General features: G+C 41.5%; 1 pseudogene; it reads left to right on the top strand.

Annotated features, from left to right (window-relative positions):
* The first annotated feature begins 3,760 nt into the window (after positions 1-3,760).
* On the top strand, positions 3,761-8,487 carry LOC147439427 (uncharacterized; annotated as a pseudogene).
* The last annotated feature ends 541 nt before the right edge of the window (positions 8,488-9,028 follow it).

The raw sequence follows: 9,028 nt of genomic DNA, 5'->3' as shown, positions 1-9,028 counted from the left end.
TGCATTGACACAGCGAGGGTTGCATCGACCATTGAGTAGTGATGCAGGTAGACCTTCAAACATGTCTGACGATCAGTGGCAGGAGCTAGAGGAGATGGCACTATCTACACTCTCTTTGCACCTTGCGGAATCTGTATATGCTCTTGTTATGTATGAGACTACTTCGAGAGAACTTTGGCGCAGATTACATGATATGTATGATAGATCTGAGTCATCACAGACTCGTGTGAGACATTTACATTCTCGAGCACGCCGACAGGTGACATGTTGGTATTGTGGTCATTCTGGACACGGTAGACGGCGCTGTTTTTGTCGTATGCGACATCGTAGGAGACATGGCAGTCTCAGAGATGTATGTAGTGATTCCATGGACTCAGTTGCTTTGACAGTTGAGGCAGATGTAGTGTCGGAGTATACTAGTGACGGGGATGTCACTTTTACCTCGAGCTATGCACGAGATGCTATACATGTGGATAGTGCACTCCCTTCGCAGTGGTTGCTAGACGCAGATGCTATGTTTCATATCACGCCGCATCGTGAATGGTTTTGTAGCTATTCTAGCGGGATGCTTGGCAGTGTACATTTGACCGATGGATCGGTGCATGCGATAGCAGGTGCAGAAGATGTGAGACTGTCATTATCGAGTGGTGCATCTTACTTGTTACGACATGTGCGCTATGTACCAGATTTGACAGTGAATTTGATCTCGATTGGTCAGTTTAGAGATTGTGGATGTCAGATTTTTCTTCGAGAGCAAGATTTTGTGATACATTTGGGTTCGCTAGTGATTGCGAGAGGTGCCAGGAGTGGCCCAAGTTATCCATTGCATGTGGATCACGGGAGAGACGGTGTTGTCTCTGTGATCATGCAGCCAGGTAGAGAGCGAGAGAGCAGGCGAGTCTCTTTTGCTTGTGGGTTGAAAGATGCTTTGCATGGAGTGTAGAGCAATGACCTTGTTCTGCAGGTTGCGTCTACAGATGCACAGGTAGAGCGGGACAACTCTAGTGAGTCACAGCAGGATGAGTCATCAGAGGTGATGACAGAGATGACTCACATGGATGCTGAGATGTCAGCTATTGTGGAGTCATTTCTTGATATGCTTATGCCAGAGCTTGATGCAGATTCAGGAGAGATGGATACTCTTGGTACACATGTGATATCTGGTGGGCACGAGGAGTCACTCCAGAGCTCGGAGTCAGAGTGCCATGGTCTCTATGATAGGGGACAGGATTTCCATGAGTTGAGTTCTGAGTTGGAGTTGGCAGAGGTTGCCAGGGTTGCATCAACGTTCAGTGTCCACGAGATGCTGATCTCGAGGCCCGACATAGCAGCTGCAGAGGGAGCATTTGCAGCAGGGTTGATTAGTTGTTCGATGACTGATCTCGGCATAGAGCATAGGGGAGGTTTGCAGGTATTGGACCGATACTTGCAGGAGTGCATGAGCTCTTGTAGACTCTTTGCAGAGCTTGGAGCTAGCTATATGTGGCTTCCGTAGTGGGATGTTTGTCTATCAGTAGAGCTGGATGCACTAGCTCATCGAGAGTCAGTGGGCATAGGTTGAGAGAATATGTCACCTTCTATTAGTTGTACACTAGTAGATCTTGCTTAAAGCCACATTGGCCTTTAAGTGGGAGGTTGTTGGGGCTAAGGCCTATGTGCCTTGACCAGTCGCCAAGGTCATTGGCGCCCGCCCACTGTTACCCTATACTTATAGTGAGTATATTGTATAGGGGGAGCTGCCACTCTTTGAGTCTCCCCACCCATATCTGTGTGTCATGTGTCTCCTTCTCTCTCTCACTCTCCGTCTATGGTGCTCTCCGATCCCCCTTCACCAAGATCCCCAATGCGAGGCTCTTACATCCCACCATGCAAGCCAAGTTTGTAGAGTTGGAATCTCTCCTTGCACCGCATGCCCAGCAAACCAAAATTTTCTAAGATCATTCTTATCGATCTCTGCCGCCACCTCTGATGGTGCATTTATCCACTTTTTACACAAGATCTTATGTTCTTCTTGAAATGAAGTCCGGATGCACCTGCGAGTATGACGTACCATGCTTTGTTCCCAATGAAAAGAACAATTCCTCTCCTTTTCTTCAATATTTTTTTTAGCACCCCCAAAGTAAACAGTACGAATTGCGATCCAATTTTCATTTGCTTCATCTGCCATAAATCCACAAAATTGTGGTTTTGAATAACCATTATCTTGGACCATAGAGTTGAGCATCCTCCAAAATTCAACCTGAGTGTATTTATTTTCAACTTTGAACTCACATGTGGCGATTGTTAGCAAAGAGCGCATAAAAGGGTCGTATACATGTGTAGACATTGTTGGCCAGCCTTGAACTCTATGCACATTATCAAAATGGACCCACATGTCTTCCAAGCTTCCACCTGGTCTCATTTTGTTAACAAGATCAAGCCCACTCCCAGGCCCCTTTATGGACATTTTGAAAACATGTGGTTCATGTTTCTCACCAAGTTGTCCTGGAAACAAAACACTGTGAATATATGGGTATCGACATCGACTCTTCAATTCCAGCACAGCCTCAAGCCCCCTTGAAGTTATATTCTTTTGCTTCTTCACACTTTCCAAGCACTTGATGGTCCTTCTTTTGTCAGACAGTGGACTGAAAAGATCCAATATCTTGGTGAACTCGTCCTCTTCTATGTGAGTTGTCACCTCTTCCTTGTTATTAATCAACATCTCTAATATCACATCTTGAGAAACTGTTGTCTCTAATTGTTTGGGGGAGCAAAAATGATTCAGGTTTGCTCGAGATATGATCCTCTCATCAATTTGTTTTGCAATGTCCCTATTCACACCCTCTTCATAGGGATGCTTGTGATTTCCCAAGTGAATCGCACATCTTGTTGTTTGAAGACGTTCTCTTGGAATACAGTAATAAATTACTGCATAGCATTCTTTCACAATTTTGGGCATTTGACAACAATGCTTACATACTATATTACCGTACTCTGCTTGCACTAAACCTACTGGACAATTCCTCTTTAATTTTCCATTCCACTATGTCTCATTATGCACATGCAAGCGAGCATAATATGGGCAATCAATGTTTAAGCATCGTAAGTTACCAGCACATCTACTTAGTCACACAACACCATCAAAACAATCTGAGCTACAAGTGATGTACTCGGTCCATGTGTGCCCATCACTCTTTTGTTCCATACCGTCCATTGAAGACTTCTCACCACATGGTTGAAGCTCAAAAGAAATATAACCATCATAAGCCTTTGGCAATTCTGAAACACGACGAACTTCAATACAACTGTTGAAGGCCACATGAAGGCTATTGTTCAAAGGCAAGCGCTTAATGATGTCAAAGACACTGACAGTAGTGGATTTAGAATCAACATCTTTGTGTCCAATGTCAATGTATACTTTATAGAACTGATGGGTGTGAGTGTCCAAGACAAACCCAGGTACTCCACATGAAAGCATGTTTGGCTCTAGTTTAACATCTTCGTGGCTCAGAGATAAAGGTTTTAATGAAACTGGTAAACCCACCAAATCAAAGTATTCCTTAATAACGTGAAGCTTTACTTCCAACATTTGAGAGTTGGTTGCAAGGCTAAGCTTAGTGTGAGCTGAAGGTCCATAGATGGTAATGTGTCTTGCCATATAGAGAGCACAACTATGAAAGATAGTATGTTCAAGAAGAAATCTGCCTTAACACACTAGAGGAAAATGGCAAATGCAGAAGGCTAAAAAATATTCAATGCCAGACTCTTTGCTGGACACATGAAAAAACTCTTTGGTCAGTCTGTGGATGAACAAATTGTAATTGCTCTCTTTTTTTATACATTCTCGTGCCTTTTTATGGTTAAAAAAAAAGGAAAAGACTCCTTATATCTAGTGGTTTCAAGGTTTTCATGCCTGTCTTTGTAATGCTTTTATTCTCAATATAAATTTTGGTGCCTTTTTATGGAAAAAAAGGACTCAAAAAACCCTTCAAAAATCAAGGGGTATTTGGCATAACTCCTGTCAAACCATCACGCTTGCGACCACATTAAATACCAAGATGGTGTCACATCGTTTTAAGAGAGAGTAGTCACCTTCAGACTTTTGGCTTGACAAAAAAATGCCTCGAAAAAACGTCCAAGCTAGATTTGAGTATATTTTGCATTATTGTTGTGAGTCCATGTTAGTTGCAACCTCATTAATAACCACATCGATTTCAGAGGGAGAAATGGAGAGAAAATTTAACATTTTTTTATTAGTTTGCTCTCACCCAATACCTCTCTCTCTCTCTCTCTCTCTCTCTCTCTCTCTCTCTCTCTCTCTCTCTCTCTCTCTCTCTCTCTCTCTCTCTCTCTCTCTCTCTCTCTCTCTCTCTCTCTCTCTCTCTCTCTCTCTCTCTCTCTCTCTCTCTCTCTCTCTCTCTCTCTCTCTCTCTCTCTCTCTCTCCTTTCTGTGCATTCTCCTCAGCAGATCAGGTCGGATCTCAGCGCAGCACAGACCTGTTCGGATCTCGGCGCTTCTGCTCAGCGAACAGAACTGCGCATTCTATGCATTCTGCTCATTCTGCTCAGCAAGTAGATCTGCGAACAGGACTGCACATTCTGCTCAGCGAACAAGACTACGAACAAGTCATTCAGCGCTGCTCTGGATTGCGAATAGCTCAGCTCATTCAGCTCGGCTCTGGACTGCGAGCAGGTCTGCGATGCCATCAAGGAAAAAAAATCATTCCAGGTATGCCTTGTGAAAGAAGGCACGCCGACGTGCCTTCTTCCATAAAGGATAATTAAACATCATAAAGTTAAGCTAAAGTTATGCTAAATAAAGGATGATACTAAAGTTATTCCTTAATAACGTGAAGCTTTACTTCCAACATTTGAGAGTTGGTTGCAAGGCTAAGCTTAGTGTGAGCTGAAGGTCCATAGATGGTAATGTGTCTTGCCATATAGAGAGCACAACTATGAAAGATAGTATGTTCAAGAAGAAATCTGCCTTAACACACTAGAGGAAAATGGCAAATGCAGAAGGCTAAAAAATATTCAATGCCAGACTCTTTGCTGGACACATGAAAAAACTCTTTGGTCAGTCTGTGGATGAACAAATTGTAATTGCTCTCTTTTTTTATACATTCTCGTGCCTTTTTATGGTTAAAAAAAAAGGAAAAGACTCCTTATATCTAGTGGTTTCAAGGTTTTCATGCCTGTCTTTGTAATGCTTTTATTCTCAATATAAATTTTCGTGCCTTTTTATGGAAAAAAAGGACTCAAAAAACCCTTCAAAAATCAAGGGGTATTTGGCATAACTCCTGTCAGACCATCACGCTTGCGACCACATTAAATACCAAGATGGTGTCACATCGTTTTAAGAGAGAGTAGTCACCTTCAGACTTTTGGCTTGACAAAAAAATGCCTCGAAAAAACGTCCAAGCTAGATTTGAGTATATTTTGCATTATTGTTGTGAGTCCATGTTAGTTGCAACCTCATTAATAACCACATCGATTTCAGAGGGAGAAATGGAGAGAAAATTTAACATTTTTTTATTAGTTTGCTCTCACCCAATACCTCTCTCTCTCTCTCTCTCTCTCTCTCTCTCTCTCTCTCTCTCTCTCTCTCTCTCTCTCTCTCTCTCTCTCTCTCTCTCTCTCTCTCTCTCTCTCTCTCTCTCTCTCTCTCTCTCTCTCTCTTCTGTGCATTCTCCTCAGCAGATCAGGTCGGATCTCAGCGCAGCACAGACCTGTTCGGATCTCGGCGCTTCTGCTCAGCGAACAGAACTGCGCATTCTATGCATTCTGCTCATTCTGCTCAGCAAGTAGATCTGCGAACAGGACTGCACATTCTGCTCAGCGAACAAGACTACGAACAGGTCATTCAGCGCTGCTCTGGATTGCGAATAGCTCAGCTCATTCAGCTCGGCTCTGGACTGCGAGCAGGTCTGCGATGCCATCAAGGAAAAAAAATCATTCCAGGTATGCCTTGTGAAAGAAGGCACGCCGACGTGCCTTCTTCCATAAAGGATAATTAAACATCATAAAGTTAAGCTAAAGTTATGCTAAATAAAGGATGATACTAAAGTTATGCTCCTCGTCGTCGTCTTCGCTGCAGTAGTAAGTGGTTGCCAGGCTATGCCGTCGCATGGTTGTGCTCTCTTCTTGATGAAAAAAGAGGCATATTACTGCACAATCATCCATTTTGGATGTGGGATACTTGAGCATCCATACTTGAGTCTATGTATGTCAATTTAGATGCTCTTCCAGCCTAATTTAGTCAATTTGTGATGCTCCTCCAGCCTAATTTACTCAATTTGTGATTTTCTATTTTGTTTGTTTTTCATGGTTTGGATGGTCAACCCTTTTGATTGTTTCAGTTGGATTCGAAGGGAGCTTTTGCTAGAAAAGGTGGGTAGAACTGCAGATATCATTCTCAAAGACTTCATTGACATTCCTGGAGGGTTGCTACTTCCTGAAGATTTTACTCTTGCTAACTACTACATGGAGGTGAAAATGGAGAAAAGGAAACCTTTGTTTCCTCTAGAGTCTCGGGGAGAGATTAGAGAGAAAGGTGTTCTCAACAAGGCACAAAGAATCCCAGAATTGTTGCAAAAAGCAAGGAAACGCTAGGTTTACAGGTCTAACTTTCTCCTCTCTACACCTTGTAATTTATCTCTTATTTGAATAATTGTGAATATTTTATGAACATTAATATTATTTTGAGAAAGTATCCATCACATAATGTATGTTTTTTCCTTTGGATAGGTATTGCATTGCATTAAAGAGTAAAGAGCACATTAATTCCATTCCCATATTTGCTCATAAGTGGGTGGATGTGAATGATGAAACAACCTGTATGTATCCGGTGGAAATGCAAGGATTAACTCCCTGGGAAGTAGAGAACTGTCCATGGTGGATCGACCTTGAAAAAGGTCATATTCTATCAAATGAGAAGGAGCTTTGGATCATGCATGGAGGAGACAAGGAAAAGGGAGCAGAAAAGGCAAGGGTAGAGAAAGAAAGTGTTGATGTTAGAGAGAAGGGAAAAGCAAAAATTCAAGGTAAACCCAAATCTTCGTCTGTGTATGTTTTCTTCTGAGCGTTTGGTATGTGAAAGAATTTTTTTGTGTTCTTGGAGATCTAAATCCTCTCTTTGTTCTTCTATGTATGCTTGTTTTTATGGTTGCTTTTTGGTTTACATAGATGAAAGCGACACTCTCAAGAAAAATCACATAAGCGTCTCTAAGAGCCTGGATGGTGGCTTGGCATATGAGCATGAGGAAGTTATGGATGTTGTTGGTAAGAAGGATTTAATCTTATGTGTCTATGGCCTTGCATATGTTAGCAGATTATGTAATCAATCCATTTTGAAGTTTGGTTGTCTATTTTTAGGTAGTTCACTCTCTTTGAAAACACAGAAGTCAATGTTATTTGTACACAAGCCTTGGGTTGCAGAGAATGGATTGAGATGTTCGGACTCTTTGTCTATTGTGGGAGACTATGTGCTCACTGGCAAAGATTTTGCTGAGGGAAAGAAGAATAAAGTTTACTCACAGATTCATGAACACGTTTTAAAACATAGAGTTGGATGCACTAAGTACACAAAGAAAGGTAGACTGCAAGTGAAGTGGGCTACATATTTTGTTTTTCTTGATTTTCCTTATGGTCACGATTTGTATGGGTCATCCATACATCCCGCTTGGGACGAGCTTAGTGATGATCATGTGCAATATGGGATATCTCTATCTGTTGCCACACTCTCTGATTTCGGATGGATGTTGATAATGGGATCTATTGGAGGTAATTTTCTTGGTAGAAATCTCAAATTGATTTATTTTTTTAAATGTAATTTTGTAGCCATTGTATTGTAGGTGAGATTATGGGTTGGTAGAGCGGTGTTGCCGAGTGTCAGGATTAGACATCTTCAGACGCATTATTGTGGTGCATCATACTCCATATGGTAGTATGACTCATTCTTATTCTACCACAGAGGTTGGCAAAATTATTTTTTGTGGTCTCTAGTGCTTTTGTTATGTGTTTTACTTATTGACTATCTTATGCGCAGTACATGACCTCCATGATTTGGTTAGCTCATAGACATGGGCCGGTTCCTCCTGTGTTCCTTCGGGAGTCTAATTCACGTTTTGAGGCTCTAGGGATGAAGCCTCAGGACTCAGTCATGTATCACTACCTACCCACAGAGGCTATGGCACGTACAGATATGGGCATGGAGTGGCGAGGTCTGATGCAGAGGAGTGTTTCTTTTGTTGCATGTTTCTTGGATATGCTATCTACACCAAATTCGATATGTTTGGAGCTTGGTTGTGGAACAGCTCCATTGTTGTAGGCATGCCTTGGATCTACACGTCTTTGTAGTTCTTAGATTAGGATGATGGCATCATCTCATCTTTTGTGTTACCGCTATTGAGTAGCCACACAGCTCGATCATCCACCACTGCATATACAGTGAGGGACGACGATGATGAGATTGATCCTCTTGGAGGGGTCACACCATACGACTAGTGAGAGTCTTCTACTTTATGGGCATTGACTATTTCATACATTTGCATGTTTGTATCGATATTTATCTCTTTTGGAGTTTTAGATATTAGTAGTGGCCTTGTGGTTACTTTGTTATGCTTTTTTTTTGAAGTGTGTTGCCAGACTATGCAGAGGCGATGGCTAGAATCATGGAGAGATATTCGCGATATGATGTGAGGTTACAAGAATGTCGAAGTTATCGTCTTTTGTTTGTAGATGATGAGTGCGACTCCACTTGATATATTTTAAATAGAGCAAACTGTAACACTCTTTCAGATGTGCATTTTTGAAGTTAAATTGTGTCTAAAACTTATAAGTGTGTGTATCTTTCAAATTGTTTACTTTGCATGCCATACTCAATATGCTTTTCATATATAAATGCATGTCTTTGTATAGTGATAAACACTAGATGTTCATGATTTCTATGATTACAAATTAGGGTTAATTTTTTTTATCAAAAAAAAAGGTTGTGAAGCGACAAGTCCTCCATCTAAAAGTGCTTGTTCATGTAGCTTTCAAATTC

Source organism: Adiantum capillus-veneris, chromosome 16, assembly GCF_014529385.1.
Source record: "Adiantum capillus-veneris isolate H3 chromosome 16, ASM1452938v2, whole genome shotgun sequence".
Taxonomy (NCBI): domain Eukaryota; kingdom Viridiplantae; phylum Streptophyta; class Polypodiopsida; order Polypodiales; family Pteridaceae; genus Adiantum; species Adiantum capillus-veneris.
Note: the sequence above shows the minus strand (reverse complement) of the source record. Positions and strands in the feature narration are given on the sequence as shown.